General features: G+C 36.7%; 1 pseudogene; it reads right to left on the bottom strand.

Moving 5' to 3' along the window:
* Positions 1 to 22,270, bottom strand: part of LOC138075888 (craniofacial development protein 2-like) — a 147,795-nt pseudogene that overhangs the window by 87,725 nt on the left and 37,800 nt on the right.

Below are 22,270 nucleotides of genomic sequence, written 5' to 3'. Positions count from 1 at the left end.
TTATTGAGATTGAAGGGTACTTGGCATGCTAAAAGAAGGGATGGAATGCCACCATGATTAGAACAGTAGATAAAGGGAGAGGTGAGTAATAAAGGATGAGATTTTTTAAAATTAATGGAGTGTATTTTTTAACTGACCTTCAACTTCCACATTGGCCAACTTTATCAGCCAGCAGCCTGGAGAAAGGAAATGATAAAAGGAAATTCTGGACTTAATCTACAATGGGAATATTTCTGATCAGTGTATATCAAGGGTAAATTGACTAACAGGAGGTTACTAACATATATCTGACAAGTATCTAACAAGGATACTAACAAGTATCCTTGACTAACAGGAGTCCCCCCCAAAATATATATATATATATATATTTGGTTCCATGGGCTTACAGAAGAGTTACAAGTAGGGAGATGCTCACATGCAAAAGAGCATAGTACCTGTGATTCTTTCCATTGATGAAAATAAAGGTTGGGTTGCAAGCTTTCCGGTCATAAAGCTATTTTCCTGCCCAATATAGTGCAATATAACACTTTTCAAAGATGTAGCATGCCAGGGGACAGAAAAGCAGAGCAGAAGCTGCCACTGAACAAGAATGCAGGACAAAATACAGGTATTGAGCTTCAGTCAACAGCTGCCTGATGAAATAATCTACACAGTCTCAATGCCGTAACTCAGTAGAGGTTTAGCTATTTGTCACATGAAATTTAAATGGGTATTTCTGATGGACAAGAAGTGATGATCCAAGAAGTAATTCAGGCATCCTAGACTCTGTGGTTCCAGTGTCCTTTTGCCTGTGTGTTAAGAACACTGCTTATCTTCATCAAAAGTTTGGTGAGAGGTTTCTGTGGACCAGGTCTCAGGCTGGTGCACATTGCTTCAGTGCCCATCCTATGTTCATAAATACCAGAGAGAGTTTGGAAATGTGGTATGGGTCTATTTCCAGAAAGAGAAGATTATGAGTATAGGTAAAGAAAGAAAGAAAAAAAATGCAGTCCACCACAATCTACTCTTTAGCCTCTTTTACAAAATCTTCTGCTGACTCTAACAAAGCAATTCCTCCTCACTCCTCTTGTTAAACTCAAGCTGACTCACCAAGATCTGCTAAACAGTGGCCCCAGTCTTACAGCTCTGCAATTCTGTCCCATGTCTAATGCATCTAAGTCCCTCACCTCTGCCAAAAATGTGAAGAGTGAGCCATTTTAGAAATAAAACTGTCTGATCTCCACAATCTAATATGTAAATCTTTTAAGCTACTTACTCCGTGCAGAAAAGTGCTCTTGGACTGTTTGAATAAAAGTTTAATGTCTTCTTTTCACTCATAGCTCTTGTTTTTTTTTGGTCCATATCCATCTGTGTCTGCACCTGCAGGGAGTGTTTGAGAGCCTAAGGCTCAAATGCATTTATGGATTAAGTTTGTGTAATTTTAGACATTTGCTTTCTTTGATTATCAATAGGATTCTGATTTTTGCTACTAAGTCCCATGTGCCAGTGATATATCTAGAATTTTATTTCTTAAATCACATCTCCTGGTCTTCCATTTTAATGGCAGATAAAACTCCCTTTAATATTAGTTTGGGGATAGGCATGTTGTTAATCTGGTCTTTGTCACAGAGCTATGTCTTAATGATCCATTCCCTCCCAAATTATTTCTCAGTGGCATCTCTTATTGTTTGATATCCAAAAACGTTCTTTTTTTCCCTAATATTTCATTGCTAAAACTCTGGATACTCTTCATGACTTTCTCATTTATGCCAGCAAGGTAACGAATTATTTCTTTAACTCATCTGTCCCACATGATATCTTCCTAAAATAAATTAAAAACAATACTACCACTCTTTCTTAAGCCATTCCCCTTAGATGGAAAGGGTCAAAAGTCAGTTTCCTTTTTGTTCTAAAGCTAAAGTCCTATATTTCAGGAATTGATTGCAAAATGGTTACAATTCTGGAAAATTTTCCATATTAGGTATGCAACTCTTATACATGAGAAAGTAAATAATAAAAAACCTCAATGACTCATTCATATATAATTCAAATGGGAATTCTTAATTAGTAGTTCAGAGGTTCAGATCTTGCTATATTGTGTCAGTGTCATCCCAGACCCCAAAATTTATCCAAATTAGAGTTAAAGAAGGTGGCAAATAATCCTACCAGATAATTGAGCATGAATGCACAGGCTTTCCAGATGGTTCAGTGGTAAAGGATCCACCTGCCAATACAGGAGACAAAGGAGACCCAAGTTGAATCCCTGCGTTGGGAAGGTCCTCTGGAGAAAGGAATGACAACCCACTCCAGTATTCTTGCCTAGAGAATTCCATGGATAGAGGAGCCTGGCCGGCTCCATGGAGTCAAATAGAGTTGGTCGCAACTGAGTGACTGAGTTCAACACAGTACACACCTTAAAATATCAGTTACTTAAAATACCAGTTAAAAGGTTGGAGAGTCCAGAGCAATGCGTCTTTACTTAGCCATACTTGGCAAACTCTAGAATTCTATGACATGAATGGGAAATGTATGCTTTACCTCAACTGTAATACAAATGTATACTGATTTTTTTTTTTTTTTTGGATTATTTTCAAGTAAGCCTACATTTCCTTTCTTCAAGCTCTAAGTCAAAGAGCTAGCATTACCATCATTACTTAAAAAACATAGAAACTAGTCATGCCCTGTCTATTATTTGCAAGGTTCTATTCCCTGTTTTACCTTTAAAAATTCTTGAAGGTGGTTTATTTTTATCTGAGTGAGCAACACACATCCCAGTTATATTTAATGATACAGAGAGTACAAGAATAACAAATACAGTAGTTTTCTTTTTTTTTTTTTTTTTACAGTACTGTTTTCTTGTCAGAGGATTTTGCTCACAGAAGCCTCATGAGTTGCTAAAGCATTAACATTTCCATTTAATATACTTCAACTATAAAAGTGCATGAAGGGCTATGTTGCAAAGCTCTGAAGAAGTGGCAAGTGGCCATACATACAGTTAAATTTAAAAATAGAAGCCAACGTGTTAGAAATAAGATTTGCTAGTATGACATGGGATGTCCATAGGAAAAAAGCTTTTAAGTAATAAAGAAAAAATAATTTATGTAACACTCAACATCACTTTGTTCTCCTATTAGATAATCAAGGGAGGTTTTACTATTGTCTGTGTTAGAAATTCATAGTGAACTATCATGCACAGGCACAGATCAATTAGAAACAACGTAAAGAAAAAAAGCAGGGATAGGGCACACATTTCTTTCAGGGAAAAAATTGACAAAGAAAAAATCTCCATTGCAAAGTGGGGAATTCCTGGTATTATTTCTAGTTTGTGAGTATATTCCATTCATCTGTTGGTTTCTGTCATGCTTGATATACAAAGAATAATTTGACATATTTTAAATAAAACAGAAACATCCAGTTATTTTTGTCACTACAGTGTCAAAGCCTAAAATAGGAGGATGGATTATGAAATGGTCTTATTTAAAGAAGCCTCAACAGGCTTACTTACTTTTGGTAGTGCCATTTAGTCTTTTGCTTTTTTAATTGAAGTAATTGATTTAACATAGTGTGTTAGTTTCAGGTATACAGCTAAGTGATTTATATATATATATGTATATACATGTATATATAACATATACATTCATGTATCATGTGTATGTTACGTTGCTTCAGTTGTGTTTGACTAGGTGAGACCCCATGGGCTATAGCCTGCCAGGTTCTTCTGTCCATGTGATTCTCCAGGCAAGGATACAGGAGTAGGTTGCTATGTCCTTCTCCAGGGGATCATCTGGACCCAGGAATCAAAAACACATCTCTTATGCCCCCAGCATTGCAGGGGTGTTCTTTACTACTAGCACCACCTGGGAAGTCCCACATGTACCTATCTATCTATCTACAAATATTTTTCAGTTTCTGTTATAATTATTACAAGGCATTCAATATAGTTCTCTTTATTATAATATTTGCATTCTGCTATCATTTCCCTAAGTCATGCAGGTCATGACAGTTTGCTCATTTTTTTTTTTATTAAAAAAGAATTACTATCTCATACCATGGAGAATATTGTAACTATCATTTTTTAAATTCAGTGAATACAGACTAAATATTAATCAGCATATTTAATTAAAGAGTGAAATATTGAGCTACTTTAAACCTGTATATTTTAAATCCATGAAAACTGTTGAGTATTTTACATTGTTATATCAAAGATCATGCGAATTAATCAATACTGATTTATAATCAAAAATATAACAGACAAACTGATAGTAGAAGAAAAGGAATATTAGAAATAACTACAATTGTTCTTTTTTGACATAGAAAATTTTCATTAGTCATAGGATTCTAAGGTCTGTTAAGAACATTACTTGCCAGATTACTATTACAGAAAATTTCAGAAATAGTTATGCTTTATTTTCTTAACAACAGTAAAACATATCCATAGAGGATGTAATAGGTTATTTCCTTCTCCCAGTGGCTCCATCTCAACACAACACAAGTTAGTGTCATGTTAAATGTGACACTGTTGCGCCTCTTCCTAAAACACATTTACTCGCATTCTTATTCCTCTTACCAATACCTTAAAGTGTCTTAATGAACTCCTTTAAGTTTTGTCTCTAAAACAAGATGATTAAGGGTAAAGTGAAACTCAATGATTCTTGGCAACAATTGTTTTACTTTCCCTGACCTTCAAATTACATAGAGCATTTGTCTTGGACAAATCTATGGAGTTGCTCAGTGTTCTGGACAGAAGATTCATCTGGCATTGTTAACATGTTCAGGAGTGAAACAAGAAGTTAACTGAGCTTACATTTTTATAACCATAGAATCTTTAAGACCATATCAGGAAATTTGGAATAGTTGATAGAAAATCTGTGCCTTGCATAACTGATATAAGTCAAAAAAAAAAAAAAAAAACACCCTATTGAGAAGACTACACTAAATCTACAATACTTTTATTGTAGTTTGAATACAATTTATACTGAAAGATAAAATAAATTGGAATGACAAGAAATAGTAGCTGATGTTTGGAAAATTCAAACCAAAATGTGACAGGCATAAAATACAGTCTGAAGAATTTGAACACTGGCTACTAGTGGCTTTTATTCAGACTGCCCTGGTGGCTCAGGTGGTACTAAAATTGTTACTGAACTCAGATTTGGTTCTGACACTGGGTTGTGGTGAAGGAAAGTGCAGTGTTGACTGCAACGCTCCACTACAAGGAGATTGGGACAGTTAATGCTCAGAAGGTCCAAACACCCTATTCTGTTTCAACAAAGCATTCTTGGAGGCAAAGTGAGAAAAGGGAGTCCCAGGGTATGTGATCACTCATGCAAAGTTCTCTGATTGGTTGATGGTGAGGTAACAGGGTGCTGTCCCTAGTGTTAACATTACCAATACTGACACTACAATAGGTCTGAGGACTCATGCTCATCAAGTAGTTAATCTCTTCCATAGTGATTTTATCATCTGTGACAACTCAGGAACTGTTCATTGGATGTTAGTATCTAAATACTTCAGACAAAAGCTAAAATAGAAATGTAGGTGAGGGATCTATACCAGGTAGTCCTCATCAGGTCCTGATCCATTACATAATGATATTCTTTAGCCAAGATAAATTGACAACATTCCAAGTTATAGATAGAATGGTAAATGACCAATGTCTCTTGAAAATCTTAAATATTTTGTAGCACCTCTAGGGCAAGATCACAATTTCAGAAAATAAAAAACAAAGACGAAATAGCCTAATTTAACAAAGCAAAACAGTAAATTCAATCCATGGAGATGCAAATTTAAGGTTATTTTATTTCTTATAAGAAACCTTTTTAATCGAGAATGTTGAAAAATGTGATTTGAGAATTAAATATATTCTAGAGACGATCAGTGGAATTTCTATATGGGGAATATGGTTGATTAAATGGCAGAGAACCATCCACTCTAGACTTCAAATTGTGTATGCGAATTGCAGAAATCATTTCTTTTACCAAAGTCAAGAATATTATTTTGATGCTGGTTAAAAAAAAATGTACGACCTATATGTAGGTCAGGAAGCAACAGTTAGAACTGGAAATGGAACAACAGACTGGTTCCAAATAGGAAAAGGAGTACATCAAGGATAGATATTGTCACACTGCTTATCTAACTTATATGCAGAGTACATCATGAGATGGGCTGGAAGAATCACAAGCTGGAATCAAAATTGCAGGGAGAAATATCAATAACCTCAGATATGCAGATGACACCACTCTTATGGCAGAAAGTGAAGAGAAATTAAAAGAGCCTCTTGATGAAAGTGAAAGAGGAGAGTGAAAAAGTTGGCTTAAAGCTCAACATTCAGAAAATTGAGATTATGGCATCTGGTCCCATCACTTCATGGGAAATGGATGAGGAAACAGTGGAAACAGCATCAGACTTTATTTTTTGGGGCTCCAAAATCCCTGCAGATGGTGATTGAAGCCATAAAATTAAAAGACGCTTACTCCTTGGAAGGAAAGTTATGACCAACCTAAACAGCATATTCAAAAGCAGAGACATTACTTTACCAACAAAGGTCCATCTAGTCAAGGCTATGGTTTTTCCAGTGGTCATGTATGGATGCGAGAGTTGGACTGTGAAGAAAGCTGAGTGCTGAAGAATTGATGCTTTTGAACTGTGGTGTTGGAGAAGACTCTTGAGAGTCCCTTGGACTAGAAGGAAATCCAACCAGTCCATTCTGAAGGAGATCAGTCCTGGGTGTTCATTGGAAGGAATGATGTTAAAGCTGAAACTCCAGTATTTTGGCCACCTCATGTAAAGAGTTGACTCAGTGGAAAAGACTGTTGATACTGGGAGGGATTGGGGTCAGGAGGAGAAGGGGACAACAAAGGATGAGATGGCTGGATGGCATCACCGACTCGATGGACGTGAGTTTGAGTGAACTCCAGGAGTTGGTGATGGACAGGGAGGCCTGGCATGCTGCGATTCATGGGGTCGCAAAGAGTCGGACACCACTGAGTGACTGAACTGAAGACATCAAATTATTAAAATTACATATAAATATGTATAAATAATTATAAATGTTTAAATAAAAGCTGTCAGCTTTTATTGCATGTGTACTATGTCATTTCAGTTGTGTCTGACCCTTTGCAACCCTATGGACAGTAGCCCAGCGTGTTCCTCTGTCCATGAGACTCTTTAGGCCAGAATATTAGAATGGATTGCCATGCCCTCCCCCAGGGGATCTTCTTGACCTAGGAATCAAATGTGTGCCTCATGCATCCTGATTAGCAGGCAGGTTCTTTACCACTAGCACCAACTGAAAAGCCCGCATGTTCTCATTAAGTACATTTTAATTCTTAAATTCTATGTTAACTCTAAATTTTGATGTACATTCTTTTTCCTTCCAATTTTCTTGAGGAAAAAGGTCTTAAAAATACATTTCTGCATAAATTTTGGCAACCTTCTTTTTCTGCTGTTTAACAGCAACATTGCTGTAGGAGTGAAATTAAGCATTAATTAGTTTCACAACTGCAAGCAGAGAGATTTCCTCAAGGAATTAGCTTTTAATAGAGGGAAATATGTTTTTCACCTGGCAGGCTATCCAAGAAATACAATATTTAATGGCTATCTGTTGTATCAGACATTTGAATAAACCATCATTTATTAAAAAATAAAATAGCATGCCAAGTAAATACATTTTTTATTTATAAACTATGAAAGTAATAAAATGATGAAAATATAAAACCTCCATTTTCTCCATAAAGTCTTTCTTATATCATTTAAAATATTAGATCGTCTCCCATCAGTTTTGTGAGTGGTGCCTATTTAAGGTAAAACTGTCAGAAATGAAAGACATCTATATTATATTCATTGTTCTGTCAATTCAAATGTGATTTTGTAATTCTTTTCCAAATTCCTCAATAATAACTTTTGTGCCTCTTTTCTAAAATGAACATTTTCTTGCATGAACACAGTATGTCATAATTGTCCCTTGTAAAATGTACTAGGCAATGTTAAAATGATTTTTCAAGATTTTAGTGTACAAAGAGTCCAAACACAATTTTTTGATTTGGGCAATAAGAATTTATTTAAAAAATTCTTTGTACAACTTTACCACATCATGTTTCTGTGAAAGTATTGCAAGATTTTGAATATAATCCAAGTTATAGTATGAATAAGATAACGTGAGAGAGGAAATATTCTCATATGCTAGTCTTTCCACATTATATTTACTGTGTTAATGTCAGAAGTGTTTCCACAATCATGCCCTTGGATGTTGACAAGCACATATCTACTATCACCAAAAATATATTATATTCAGTGATGCCAAATACTTAGATACCTAGGCAGCATTCATCTCGCAGGAATTCTGCATTACCATTGTCCACTAATTTTGTCTGCTTAAGAAAGTAATATATTCATGGTTGTTGCTGCTCTTGTTTTTCAGTTGCTAAGCTGTGTCTGACTCTTTGTGATCCCATGGTCTGTAGCCCACCAGGCTTCTCTGTCCATGGGATTTCTCAGGCAAGAATACTGGAGTGGGTTGTCATTTCCTCCACCAGCGGATCTTCCTGACCCAGGGATCGAACACATCTCTCCTGCATTAGCAGGCAAATCCTTTACTGAGACACTTGGGAAGCTTATATTCATGATAAAAAAATAAATAAATAAATAAAACATAATACAGAAGATACATACTTTTGAAACAACTTTTACAGAAATTTCAGTTTTAGCTTTTGTAATTATTTACATAGCCGAGATAAAGTAGTATATCCATGTTATTTTATCTTATTTTTATCAGAATAAGCTTTCCATATGATGAATTTAAGTAGCTTTCAAACACTCTATGATACTTTCTCAGTAATTTTTATACAAATAAATCTAATTTATGTAAGTATTACCCTGTGATTGAGCACTTTTTTAAAACTTTATACAGTAAGCATAATGCTACAGTGAATATATCTGTATATTAATCTAGGTTAATATTTCTTAGAATTTGGTAGAATTGTTTTCCCTGAAGGGTAATGACTGAATTAATCTGCTTAAATAGTTTAAAATTTCTTAATATATGTTGCCAAATCACTTCCAGAAAATTATATCCATTTACTACAACAGTACTTTGTGAAAGTTTATAATCTCTTTATCAGGATTGCATTTTTTTGTTAAAAATATCAAATACATGCTTTTCCTTCTGACACTTCACATTGTAGCTACTTTGAAATGTCAGTATACCCTGTACCTATATCTATGTCTACATATGTCTATCTACCTTCAACCTCACTATTTGTGGGTTCCATATTCACACACTGTGTATTTTTGCCTACTTACTAAAATTTCCTTGTAATCCCCAGATCAATACTCCCTGATGATTTTCCTGATCTTTTGTGGACATACATAGAGTGAAATTTTTGATTTTCTCAATGTGTACATACCCAATTGACATCAAATAATATAATGCTGGCCTTCTTTCAGCTTTCATACTGTATCCTTTCTGCAGTATATTATTGCTATCAATTTTACATTTTTGTGTTTTTTATTGGTGACTTGACTGTTTAAAATGACCCCAGGTATAGTGCTAATTCCTAAGCACAAGAAAGCTGTGATGTGCCTTACAGAGAAAATGCCTGAGTTAGAGCAGATTAATTCAGGGAAGAGTTACATCACCATTAGCTATGATTTGATGTTAATGAATCAACCACATATACTACATAAGGTGTTTTTTAAAAAGAAACACGTAACACAAGATAATACATTAATCAGTTGATAAAAATTTTGTGACCTGAGGATCATATCCATCAAACCCTGTATTTCCCCTACAAGCACTGGCTCAGTACTTGCTAAGTCAGTGTTCATAATAACTTTACAGAACATAAAAGGACTGCAAATAATGTGAATTGACTGCACCTATCCATCCATATTCTGTTGTTTTCCTCTATTTCTTTGCATTGATCGCTGAAGCAGGCTTTCTTATCTCTTCTTGCTATTCTTTGGAACACTGTATTCAGATGCTTATATCTTTCCTTTTCTCCTTTGCTTTTCACTTCTCTTCTTTTCACAGCTATTTGTAAGGCCTCCCCAGATAGCCATCTTGCTTTTTTGCATTTCTTTTCCATGGGGATGGTCTTGATCCCTGTCTCCTGTACAATGTCATGAACTTCAGTCCATAGTTCATCAGGCACTCTATCTATCAGATCTAGGCCCTTAAATCTATTTCTCACTCCCACTGTATAACCGTAAGGGATTTGATTTAGATCATACCTGAATGGCCTAGTGGTTTTCCCTACTTTCCTCAATTTAAGTCTGAATTTGGTAATAAGGGTTCATGATCTGAGCCACAGTCAGCTCCTGGTCTTGTTTTTGTTGACTGTATAGAGCTTCTCCATCTTTGGCTGCAAAGAATATAATCAATCTGATTTCGGTGTTGACCATCTGGTGATGCCCATGTGTATAGTCTTCTCTTGTGTTGTTGGAAGAGGGTATTTTCTATCACCAGTGTATTTTCTTGGCAAAATTCTGTTTGTCTTTGCCCTGCTTCATTCCATATTCCAAGGCCAAATTTGCCTGTTACTCCAGGTGTTTCTTGACTTTCTACTTTTGCATTCCAGTCCCCTAAAATGAAAAGGACATCTTTTTTGGGTGTTAGTTCTAAAATGTCTTGTAGGTCTTCATAGAACCATTCAACTTCAGCTTCTTCAGCATTACTGGTTAGGACATAGACTTGGATTACTGTGATACTGAATGGTTTTCCTTGGAAATGAACAAAAATCATTCTGTCATTTTTGAGATTGCATCCAAGTACTGCATTTCAGACTCTTTTGTTCACCATGATGGCTACTCCATTTCTTCTAAGGGATTCCTACATACAGTAGTAGATATAATGGTCATCTGAGTTAAATTCACCCATTCCAGTCCATTTTAGTTGGCTGATTCCTAGAATGTTGACGTTCACTCTTGCCATCTCTTGTTTGTCCACTTCCAATTTGCCTTGATTCATGGACCTGACAGTCCAGGTTCCTATACAATCTTGCTCTTTACAGCATCGGACCTTGCTTCTATCATGAGTCACATCCACAGCTGGGTATTGTTTTTCTTTGGCTCCATCCCTCCATTCTTTCTGGAGTTATTTCTCCACTGATCTCCAGTAGCATATTGGGCACCTACTGACCTGGGGAGTTCCTCTTTCAGTATCCTATCATTTTGTCTTTTAATACTGTTCATGGGGTTCTCAAGGCAAGAATACTGAAGTGGTTTGCCATTCCCTTCTCCAGTGGAACACATTCTGTCAGACCTCTCCTCCATGACCAGTTAGAACTGGACATGGAACAACAAACTGGTTCCAAATAGGAAAAGGAGTACCTCCAGTTTAGGTTCCAAATAGGAAAAAGCATACATCAAGGCTATATATTGTCACCCTGCTTATTTAACTTACATGCAGAGTACATCATGAGAAATGCTGGGGCTGGAAGAAGCACAAGCTGGAATCAAGATTGCTGGGAGAAATATCAATAACCTCATATATGCAGATGATACCACCCTTATGGCAGAAAGTGAAGAGGAACAAAAAGCCTCTTGATGAAAGTGAAAGAGGAGAGTGAAAAAGTTGGCTTAAAGCTCAACATTCAGAAAACGAAGATCATGGCATTTGGTCCCATCACTTCATGAAAAATAGATGAGGAAACAGTGGAAACAGTGTCAGACTTTATTTTTTGGGGCTCCAAAATCACTGCAGATGGTGACTTCAGCCATGAAATTAAAAGGTGCTTACTCCTTGGAAAGAAAGTTATGACCAACCTAAACAGCATATTCAAAAGCAGAGACATTACTTTGCCAACAAAGGTCCATCTAGTCAAGGCTATGGATTTTCCAGTGGTCATATATGGATGCGAGAGTTGGACTGTGAAGAAGGCTGAGCACTGAAGAATTGATGCTTTTGAATTGTGGTGTTGGAGAAGACTCTTGAGAGTTCCTTGGACTGCAAGGAGATGCAACTAGTCCATTCTGAAGGAGAGCAGCCCTGGGATTTCTTTTGAAGAAATGATGCTGAATCTGAAGCTCCAGTACTTTGGCCACCTCATGCAAAGAGTTGACTTATTGGAAAAGACTGTGGTGCTGGGAGGAATTGGGGTCAGGAGGAGAAGGGGACGACAGAGGATGAGATTGCTGGATGGCATCACTGACTCAATGGTCATGAGTCTGAGTGAACTCCAGGAGTTGGTGATGGACAGGGAGGCCTGGCATGCTTGATTCATGGAGTTTCAAAGAGTCGGACACGACTGAGTGACTGAACTGAACTGAACTATCCATCCATATATAAGTCCTATCTTCAAAAGTGAAGGAGGTATTACTTAGGTACTTACAAGGAAAGAAAAACCTGAAAATCAGGATTGTAAGCAGATATATTTTAGCAGTTGTGTGATAGGAAATGGGACCTTGGGATCTACATGACAGAGGTCTATAAATAAAACTCCTGCATAATGCTGGAACACTGTTTCACACGGGAAACAGTGGCTACAATGATTCCATCCACTAGCAAGTATGGAGGATGGAGAAACCCATCTCTCAAAAACTTGGTTGGAAATTACTTGTAAATAATAATAATAGTGTGGCTTCCCACTAAAGTGGTAAAAAGAAAAAACCTACCTGACAATGCAAGAGACGTAGGATGCACAGGTTCAATCCCGGGGTCAAGAAGATCTCCTGGATGAAAAAATGGCAACCTACACCAGTATTTTTGCCTGGAGAATCCCATGGACAGCAGAGCCTGATGGCCTATGGCCCATGGATTTGCAGCAAGTCAGACATGACTGAAGGAATTTAGCATGCACACAATAATAATAGTAAGGCCTTGTCTTAGACCATTTTGGCTACTATAACAAAACATACTATGAACTGAGTGACTTAACCAATAAAAATTTATTTATCTTGGTTCCTGAAGCTTGGAAATCCAAGACCAAAGTTCTGGCAAACCCAGAGCCCTCTTCTTTGTTTGCTGTCTTTGAGTGGCTCTTTGGAGTCTTTTTTATTAGGGCCCTAATCCCATTCATGAGAGCTCCACACTTATGACCTAATCTCTTCATCAAAGACCCCACCTTCAAATACAGTCACATTACAGATTAGATAGGACTTAATGCAAGAGACTCTGGTTCACTTCCTGGATCAGGAAATCCCCTAGAAAAGGAAATGGCAACCCACTCATTTTCTTGCCCGAACATTTACATGGACAGAGGAGCCTGGTGGGCTACAGTCTACAGGATCACAGAGTTCAGCACAACTGAACATATACACATGCACCTCAAGCACAGATTAGATTCTAACCGATGCATTTTGAGAGTGTGCAAGCGTTCAGTCTGTAGGAGGCCTTGTGGTAATTCATTAATTTGGGACTACCATAGATCATAAAATTTTGAATTAAGTTAAAATCCACATTATCTTCATTGATGTTGTAAGCCAAGACATTTATGTTAATATGACCCTAATATGGTAATTCATGTGTGCCATAATGGCAAAATAACTTCTGTGAGACACCTCCACATTCTATGACCAAAACTATATAAAGGTAAACTTTGGACTTCCCTGGCAATCTAGTGGTTAAGAATTTGCCTGAGAGTGCAGAAGACATAGTTTCAATCCCTGGTCTTGGAAGATCCCACATGCCTTGGAGTAAGCCCGTGCTCTTACAACCTGCACTCTGCAATCAGAGAAGCCACTTCAATGAGAAGTCCAGGGGCCACAACTAGAAAGTAGCCTACTCACAGCAACTAGAGAAAGCCTGCCTGCAGAAATAATGACCCAGCCCAACCAAAATAAATAAACAAATGCATAATTTTTAAAAAGGTCAACCAATTTTTCAACAAATTGAAAAGGATTTTTGTACCCATTCACTATGACAAAGAATAAGAAAAAGAAATTAGTGGAAACATATTCAAATTACTTTTGTCAGAAAATTATTTCTTATGTAGATTTTTAAAATAAACACAAGTATTAAAAGAGAAATTTTAAATATGACTGGCTACAAGCATGGTTTAAGAATAAACAATAAAGTTTAAAAATATGTAGAACAGAAATTGAAAACACTGTGGTAAAAGATTATACTTAGTAGATGGGTTGAGTAGAAATTACATGCAGTAGAAGAATTATTAAATGGTAAAACAGAGTTGAAATTTCCACAGAAAAGGAAACGGAATATATGAAATAAAGGTTAAGAAACAGAGGTTAAAAACATGTCTATCACTTTTCCAATAGAAAGTCTAAAAGAGAAAAGCAAACACTAGAAAAATGGTAATGCTTGTCAGGAAATATTTCAAGAGATTTAAAATTTTCCAGAATTTGTAAAAGACATGGATTCATTTAGAAGCACAGCAAGTTCAAGCATGATTAAATCAAACCAGTCATATCTTTACACCTAAAACAATATCTATGCACTTATTAACAGGGCTTTCCTGGTGGCTCAGAGGCAAAAAACCTGCCCGTCAATGCAGCAGATGCAGGTTTCTTCCCTGGGTCGGGAAGATCCCCTGGAGAAAGAAATGGCAACCCACTCCAGTATTCTTGCCTGGGAAATCTCATGGAAAGGAGAGCTTTGCTGGCTACAGTTCATGGGGTGTCAGAGTCAGACATGACTCAGCAACTGAACACACACTTACTAATAATATTATAGAACCCTAAAGAAAATGATTCTTAAAATACACAAGAAATAAAATATATTAAAATAAAGAGGCAAAATTTATATTGAGAGGTAGATTCTCAAGACAAAAGGATAAGTCTGAAGATCACTAAATAAAAGATATATAGAAGCATAGCAAGTATTTCTTTAAAATAATGTAAATATAAAGTAAACATAATTTAAGAAAAGACTCTGTGCAAGCTGTGTGCCAAGTTGCTTCAGTTGTGACTCTTTGCAACATATAGACTGTAGCCCATCAGGCTCTTCTGTCCATGGTGTTCTCCAGGCAAGAATACTGGAGTGTGTTGCCATGCCCTCATCCAGAGGATCTTCCTCATCTGGTGGCCCCTAAATTCTATCAAACCCTGCAAAAATGTATAAATGATACAGGAAAATTTCACAAAAGAATAATTTACCAAAAACTCATAGAGAATCCAAATGATTTTAATCTATTTATGGGATCTCAACAAATATTTTAAAAATATAAATGTAAAATATTATTTACATGTTAGGTAAAATTGACAAAACCACTGTATCTTTGGAGTATTTCAACACACTTGCCCAGTCAGCTATATATTAAGCAAGTAAATCAATAAGAATAGAAATTAGTCAGAAATCAAAATTTACTGGATGAATTACATCTGGAATGAAGATTTCCAAGAGAAATATCAACAACCTCAGACATGTAGATGATACGACACTAATGGCAGAAAGAGAAGAGAAACGAAAGAGCATCTTGATGAGGATGAAAGAAGAGTGAAAAAGCTAGCTTAAAACTCAACATTCAAAAAACTGAGATCATGGCATCCAGTCCCATCATTTCATGGCAAATATATGGGGAAAATAGAAACAATGACAAACTATTTTCACTGTGGTTGGTGACTGTAGCCATGAAATCAAAAGATGCTTGCTCCTTCGGGGCAGGAGGGACTATGACATATCTAGATAGCATATTAAAAAGCAGGGACATCATTTTGTCAACAAAAGTCCATCTAATTAAAGCTACAGTTTTTCCAGTAATAATGTTCAGATGTGAGAGTTGGACCATAAAGAAAGCTAAGCACTGATGAAATAATGCTTTTGAACTGTGATTCTGAAGAAGACTCTTGAAAGTGTCCCTTGGATGGCAAGGAGATCAAATCAGCCAATCCTAAAGGAAATCAGTCCTGAATATTCACTGGAAGGACTGATGCTGAAGCTCCAATACTTCAGCCACTTAATGTAAAGAGCCAACTCATTGGAAAAGACCCTGATGCTGGGAAAGATGAAGGCAGGAGGAAAAGAGGATGACAGAGGATGAGATGGTTGGATGGCACCCATCTAGTGTACATAAGTTTGAGCAAGCTCTGGGAGATGGTGAAGGACAGGGAAGCCTAATGTGCCTCAGTTCACGTGCTTACAAAGAGAGGACACCACTGAGTGACTAAACAGCTAATGTATATTGATAAGTCTGCCCCTAAACAGTTAAGCTTTTAGCGGTATAGTGAGTGGCTGACAGACTATGCAAGCAGAATAGAAAACTGGATATGCGGATCAGCTCACCTGCTGCTCTGATCACTGTGTACAGTGGGTGCTGAACACAGGGCCCCAGTTTGTAGCCTCTAAAAGTTGGAGGTCCCTGTACAAAGATATACCAGCTATGTGTTAAGTCAATCAGTCATGTCAAACTCTGCAACCCCATGGACTATAACTTGCCAACCTCCTATGCCAGTTATCAATAAAGAGTAGCATTTAATTCTTCATTTTCTTTCTCCCCACATAAAATATCATCTGGGTGAGTGATTGCCAGACTGATTGCATTCCTGTACCTTTACTAACATTAGGCTCTAGCTTCTGCCTTTTGGAGGCAGGCGTCCACTGAAAGCTACTTCTTTCTGGATGTTTTGGTGTTTCTTCTGGGCTTCAGCATCCTAAGCAAAAATCAATTAGCATGCTATAATTGCAGAAAATATCTCCCTTTTTTTCTTCCTTGAAGCCACTTGCTTTTCAAATTTGACAGCTATTAGCTCAGAATCCATTGCCTCTTTTATGGTAGAGCCTCGGTCTCATTCAAAGGTATACAACATTCCATTTCTCCTGGTGCCAAATGCTCATATTCTGGAATAGAGACCACTCTCCTCTTCTCCCAGGAAATTATTTGCTTTCACTCTGGAATAGAAGATAAGCTCTCTCCCTCTTTCTCCAGAGAGGAAGAGGGGCAGATGTTTCAACTCCAATATGTATTGGGGCTGAATATGTATGTGTATAAGCCTGGAAAATCCCACAGACAGAGGAGCCTGGTAGGCTGCAGTCCATGGGGCCACGAAATGTCAGACAAGACTGAGAGACTTCACTTTCACTTTCCTGCATTGGAGAAGGAAATGGAAACCCACTCCAGTGTTCTTGCCTGGAGAATCCCAGGGGTGGCAGAGCCTGGTGGGCTGCCGTCTATTGGGTCACACAGAGTTGGACACAACTGAAGTGACTTACCAGCAGCAAGCATATGTATATGTAATACATGTACCCATATGTATATATAGAGGGCTTCCTTGGTGGATCAGATGGTAAAGAATCCATCTGCAATGCAGGAGACCTGGGTTCGATCCCTGGGTTGGAAAATCCACTGGAGGAGGGCATGGCAACCCACACCAGTATTCTTACTTGGAGAATCCCATGGACAGAGGAGACTTGCAGGCTCTGGTCTATGAGGTCGCCCAGAGTTGGACACCATTGAAATGACTAAGCACATTCACATATAAATCTATATAGTAAACTCTAAGATTCATAACTTCAGAGTTGCTCTCCTTGTAGTGTTAGCGTGTTGTATAGACTTTTAGATGTTAAGAGTGTCATTCTGTATAGTACAAGGTGTGAGGAAGTGGCATTATGATGACACTTTGGATGCTGTTATTGCTATGAGTTATAAAGGTTTGATCTGATTCAAAGGAAACACATATAAGTACATTGTAGTTAACATCCTGAATATTTCTGTTTCTGGTTGAACAGTTTCAGTTTTATAACAAGTACTTTTCACAGATTATGGAATATTATATTATTTATTATTTTTTTATTAGTAAAAATAGATTTTAAGGGCTTCCCAGGTGGCTCAGTGGTAAAGAATCCACATGCAGTGCAGGAGCCATGGGAGGTGCAGGTCCGATCCCTGGATTGGGAAGATCTCTGGAGTAGGAAAAATCAACCCACTCCAGTATTCTTGCATATAAATTTCCATGGACAGAGGAGCCTGGCAGACCACAGTCCATAGGGTTGCAAAGAGTTGGCCATGACTGAGAGACTAAGCATGCACTCTAGAACTCAGATTCTTCAGTTCAGTTCAGTTCAGTCACTCAGTCGTGTCCCACTCTTTGCGACCCCATGAAGTGCAGCACGCCAGGACTCCCTGTCCATCACCATCTCCTGGAGTTCATTCAGACTCACGTCCATCGAGTCCGTGATGCCATCCAGCCATCTCATCCTGGGTCGTCCCCTTCTCCTCCTGCCCCCAATCCATCCCAGCATCACAGTCTTTTCCAGTGAGTCAACTCTGCGCATGAGGTGGCCAAAGTAGTGGAGTTTCAGCTTTAGCATCATTCCTTCCAAAGAAATCCCAGGGTTGATCTCCTTCAGAATGGACTGGTTGGATCTCCTTGCAGTCCAAGGGACTCTCAAGAGTCTTCTCCAACACCACAGTTCAAAAGCATCAATTCTTTGGTGCTCAGCCTTCTTCACAGTCTAACTCTCACATCCATACATGACCACAGGAAAACCATAGCCTTGACTAGACGGACCTTGACTAGACGGACCTTAGTTGGCAAAGTAATGTCTCTGCTTTTGAATATACTATCTAGGTTGGTCATAACTTTTCTTCCAAGGAGTAAGCGTCTTTTAATTTCATGGCTGCAATCACCATCTGCAGTGGTTTTGGAGCCCCAAAAAATAAAGTCTGACACAGTTTCCACTGTTTTTCTGGAACTCTCTTGCTTTTTCCATGATCCAGAGGATGTTGGCTTTTTGATCTCTGGTTCCTCTGCCTTTTCTAAAACCAGCTTGAACATCAGGGAGTTCACGGTTCATTAAAATTGTACATTACCACACATACAAACAAACACTAGTACTAGATTTTAGTAATAAAAAGTATGCTAGATTAAAAGTCAATAGTTGCAGGAAAATTTGAGAAAATTAAAAAAAAAATTATAAAAAAAAAAAAAAAATCTCTTACCAAGTCAGAAAAAGTGACTTCTGAAATGGTTAAAATATATACACCAAATCCTAGAGCAATCTAATTCTTAATGTTGAAACATCAGAATTTCCTTTAAAATGACAACATAATACCTATATTCAACAATAGCCTGTTGTTTTTCAGCTACTCAGTCATGTCTGACTGCTTGCGACCCCATAGACTGTATCACTCCAGACTTTCCTCTCCCTCACCGTCTCCCAGAGCTTGCTCAAATTCATGCGCATTGAGTTGGTGATACCATCCAACCATATCATCCTCTGTCATTCCCTTCTCCTTCTGCTTCTAATTCTACCCAATAACAGGATCTTTTTTAATGAGTCCACTCTTTGCATCAAGTGGCCAAAATATTGGAGCTTCAGCTTCAGCATCAGTTCTTCCAATGAATATTCAGGATCGATTTCCTCTAGGCTTGACTGATTGATTTCCTTGCAGTCCAAGGGACTCTCAAGAGTCTTCTCCAACACCACAGTTCAAAAGCATAAATTCTTTGGTACTCAGCCTTCTTTATGGTCCAACTCTCTCTGATACCCTGTTGGTTTAATTCAAAAGAAATAAAAGTGTGAGGGTTACAAAGAAAGAAGCAAAACTGTCATTATTCCTGGTTAAAGAGATTCTATACCTAGATAATTCAAAGCAGAATACACTTAAAATGTTTTAATCGATAAGAAAGTTTATTAATTTTACTCCTTGTAAAATCAATACACAAAAGCCAATTGCATTTTAATATACCAGAAACAATTAGAAAATAAAAGCTTTAAAAGGGGTCATTTATAATATCAACCAAACTACAATAGAACCAGCAATACATCTATTTTAAAGTGTGTAAAACCATTAAAAGAAAAATATAATCTTTATAAACATCTTACAAGACTATAATAATTGAAATTAATACATTCATGGAGAGGAGAAAATACTTTAATCATCTCCAAATTAATTTACAAAGTTTAATGACTTCCAGGCTTCCCAGGTGGCTCTAGTGGTAAAGAACCCACCCGTCAATGCTGGAGACATAAGAGACACGAGTTTGATCCCTGTGTCAGGAAGATCCCCTGGAGGAGGATATAGCAACTCACTCCAGTATTCTGGCCTGAGAATCCCATGAACAGAGGGGTCTGGTGGGACCCAGTCCATGGCGTTGCATAAAGTCAGAGATGAATGAGTGCAAGCACACACACACAAGAAATTTAAGTTTACACTCAAAGGAGAAATTGCAAAGTTATTTCTAAATCACATGGAAAAGCCAAGGTCTAATAATTGCCAAGAATATTTTAGGTAGAAAAATTGGGTGGGTGAACTGATCTAATTGCAGTTGTTAATAATGTTCTAATAATTAAAAAGATATGATATGAGTGCAAAATGAACAATAGGTCTAGTATAATAGAAAATATAGCCTAGAAACTTATGTATAAAAATGAGACATTCGACAGAGGTGATATTGTAAAGCATTAAGAAAACAATACATCTTGTGTTAAAATAGCTGGTTATTCACATAGAAAATTATATAACCCAATATATATAATCACTTTGCACAAAGTGCAGTTCCAGCTAGCATGAAACTTGATTTGTTCAGGTACTATGACAACTGGAACACTTGAGAATGATAAAGGATGCCTACTGGTCAGTACTCCAGAATAGTGGTGTAAACTGAGACTTGTTTGGGCAATGGGGCTATAAATGCGCATTAATGTTAAGTGTGAAAAGTGTGAAAAGCTTCTGCATCTAAAAGTTAAAGTTGATTGAGTTCTGTGTGCTAATCCTTTCAGTCTACATGAAAACCCTATGATCTAGGTATTACCATTATTATTTTTTTTGTCAAATAGAAGCTGTGTTTTTATCTGAGCTCTGCAGAAAGAAGGGTCATTATAGGTCCATAAACTTTAAATAGAAGAATAAATTGAAAATCTTGAAATATCTGTCTTGATTTACCTTACAAATCAAGAGGTAAATGTTTCCAGAGAGCATAAAAGCATCTACTTCCATAGAATGGAAAAGATATAGAATAATCCCATGAAAGAGAAAATCAAGAATAAATTGAGAATGAGAAGCAGAATTATGCACAAAATCAAAATCTTAGTTGAACTCAGTTTATTTACATATTTTAAGGCAATGTTAACTTTATCACCTGAGGTATTTTTTGTTTTTCTGTTATTGAATTGTAGATGCTATAATTTTGCCTTTTGTTTGTTAGTTTGGGGAAATATATTGAACAGAACTAAAAGAATTTATATAGGTTAGTTTTTTTACTGTGTTTTCATATCTCAACAGAAAACAGGTAGAAAGGATATACCACTTGTTGAATGAAAATGTCCTGTTTCTAGAATCAATGATTTGTACATAAAAGAATAATTTCTACAGCCTGAATGCTTATCATGTGTAAAACTGGGGAAAATTCTTTATTTTTGACATGAAAAATTACTATCATTCTCCTAAAATTAATTTAATACCTAGATTAGATTGGGTTTTTCTAATTAAATGAATAAATATTTATGAAGAATCTAGGATCTCAAGGTACTATTTTGGGTCCTAAGGTAAGACTGAAGAAATAGACAAAAAGCCTCTTTTATTAAAGATTTAATAGAAGGTTTCCAGTTAGGAAGAAGAGATCTCCTTCTTGATAACTGAAAAGATGAACTCCAAATTACTTACCATCTAAAACTAATGCTTCATGTCATATGTATAAAATGCTTAAAAAATGGATGTTAATTAAGCTCTGATTCAATCCCTTAGAGAGAATAACATGAATTAAATAGTTTATTTATTTTTAACACATTGCTTATATACATAATCTATTAACATAAAGAATATTTTAAATAAGATATTTTCATATATATATGTGCATGTATATATACACATTAACTTATACAGTTACAACAAACTAAAGAAGATATATTCATAAAAGCATGTGATTCAAATAGAGTCAAAATACCAAGAGACTTGTTGAGACCAATTAAGGACAGTGGTAAACACTGTGCATATTTTATGCTGGCTGTTAGAGAATGTAAATGGAGACCTGATTATCATTTCAACTGAGAACATTACATAATCACTCCATTGACTGTAGTTACTTTCAGGATGTTCATGTTCAATTTAAGACATGCATTATCTTAACATAAAGTTCTTTGTGGCTTTTATTCTGGCATTGTAATGGACAGTCTTTTGCAAATGATTAAATTGCTCATATTTTTCTGTGAGCATTCAAGGTCACTAGAGTGCATTTGAGAAATATTCTAATTCATATATGCTACTGACATTTTTAAAAAGGAAAAGAAACAATTCATTCACTCACGGCTATCAACCTGGATCCAGTGCACATCAGTATTAATTATTAAAGACTATATTTCATGTTAAACAATGACTCCTCAATATGCCCTTAGAAAGCAATTGCAGTAAGTCCAATTCTAGTTAAGATCATGTGTGCCTTTCCCCCTGTTTTTCAG

Source organism: Capricornis sumatraensis, chromosome 1, assembly GCF_032405125.1.
Source record: "Capricornis sumatraensis isolate serow.1 chromosome 1, serow.2, whole genome shotgun sequence".
NCBI lineage: Eukaryota > Metazoa > Chordata > Mammalia > Artiodactyla > Bovidae > Capricornis > Capricornis sumatraensis.
Note: the sequence above shows the minus strand (reverse complement) of the source record. Positions and strands in the feature narration are given on the sequence as shown.